We start from the raw sequence: 1,755 nt of genomic DNA, 5'->3' as shown, positions 1-1,755 counted from the left end.
CCTTCAACGCCGCCACAACTTTAGGATTTCATTTCAGTTAACGTCAGCGATTTGTTCAGCTGGGAATAAGTTACACTAACCCTCTCACGGTCGGGATAACTTTAGTATTCGAATCCAGCTGACACAACACGATTCTATTCAGCTGAGAGCGAGTCACAGGGGCTTGAGAGATTTGTGTCGTGGGGTTAAAAGGATATTCGCAGCCTGTAACCTCTTCTTGCCAAAGGCCATGCCACGTTGAGTACACCGCTTCCCGTCCGATCAGCGAAGTTAAGCAACGTTGGGTCTGGTTAGTACTTGGATGGGTGACCGCCTGGGAACACCAGATGCTGTTGGCATCCCTACGTGTCAAGTGGGGTTGGTGGAGGATTAGTGCCCCTCCCTGTAAAACAATTAACTCTAAGCCCTTGACCACCCCGTTTGGGATACATGGCGTCTGGCAATGGATGGATGGAACCTCTTCGTGCGCTTGTCTAATTGTAATAATGGCCTCACTCACACCCCCAGCCCAATAACCCTCACCAGACTACCATATACTGTACTTCATATGTTCAGTTATACGCGGGTTGACTCCTTGAACCAGGTGACTTATTTCGTTTTATTTTTCATACCTTCAAGCGATTTTATCCAACTTCGGAACGACCTCGTACTGAAAGCTTAAATGAAGGATATGTCTAACCCCTAGTCGGAAAAGTTTATTCTCTGAATAAAATCTCATGGAGGTCGCATGAATACAAAAAAAAGTAAATAAAAAGAAAAGGCATGTCACAGGAGTGAAGTGGTTAACATCGTGGTGTAATAGTGTATTTGTAGCTTCTTAGGTCTGGATTTTTTCTTATTTCAGCCAAACAAAAGAAAGTTACAGTGAGACAAACTGTCCAACGAGGCCACAGTGAGGAGCTAGCGTAAAATCTAGCACAGTACATTTTATAACCTCCGCCAATGAAGCTGGAGGAGGTTATGTATTCACCTATGCGTGTCTGTTTTTCCACACGATATCTCCAAAAGTTCTCAATGAATTTCAATGAATTTTTCTTCGAAGGATGGGCCATGGGCCAAAAAAGAATTTATTAAGTTTTGGGGAGGATCCGCATCCTGCAGTGGCACTGGAGGAGATATGCGCTCTCTGAGTGCTTTCTAGTTGATTACAGGTAGCTGTGTACGAGTATGCAAGACATCAAAGCAAACAGAGGCCTGAGAGTGAAGTTCTAGCTAAACAGGAACAAATGCAAAAACTGGTAGTGTAAAAGATCATGCTCACACGTGGCTATACATAGGACATGAAAGTAACAAGGAGCTGATGTCAAACTTCCAGCTAAGTTACTAAAATGGGATCAAATGTATAAAGTAAGAAAGTGGGAAACAATGCTCACATGTAGCTACACAGAAAACATCAATGCAAAAGTTAAATATAATGAATCTCCTGCAATTACGTTCGCCAATGAAGATATTAAGAAAGAGCTGATGTGAAACTCTCCCAGATACGTCAAAAATGATGTCTTAATATCTAGTACGACAAATTATTATAATGCATATGATCACATGAAATGGACACCAGCATAAAGACTAAATATACCGAATCTTCTGCAGTTATTTTCAGCAAAGACAGACGAAAGTAATAGAGCGCTAATTTGAGACTCTCCTATATTCCCTCAAATAAGAACACGTGTAAAAACTGGAACGCTTGATTATAGTGCTTACATCCTGGCAACAAACATCAAGTCTGAAACTCTCCCAGAAAAGTCCAAAAATAGG

At 41.8% G+C, this 1,755-nt stretch overlaps 1 non-coding gene across 1 annotated transcript; it reads left to right on the top strand.

Moving 5' to 3' along the window:
- The first annotated feature begins 219 nt into the window (after positions 1-219).
- On the top strand, positions 220-338 carry LOC145394303 (5S ribosomal RNA). Its single transcript, XR_013896375.1, has one exon. It is a non-coding gene; the product is annotated as a 5S ribosomal RNA (ribosomal RNA).
- The last annotated feature ends 1,417 nt before the right edge of the window (positions 339-1,755 follow it).

This window comes from Coenobita brevimanus, chromosome 26, assembly GCF_032717465.1.
Source record: "Coenobita brevimanus isolate Jiangsu-jjx chromosome 26, ASM3271746v2, whole genome shotgun sequence".
Taxonomy (NCBI): domain Eukaryota; kingdom Metazoa; phylum Arthropoda; class Malacostraca; order Decapoda; family Coenobitidae; genus Coenobita; species Coenobita brevimanus.
Note: the sequence above shows the minus strand (reverse complement) of the source record. Positions and strands in the feature narration are given on the sequence as shown.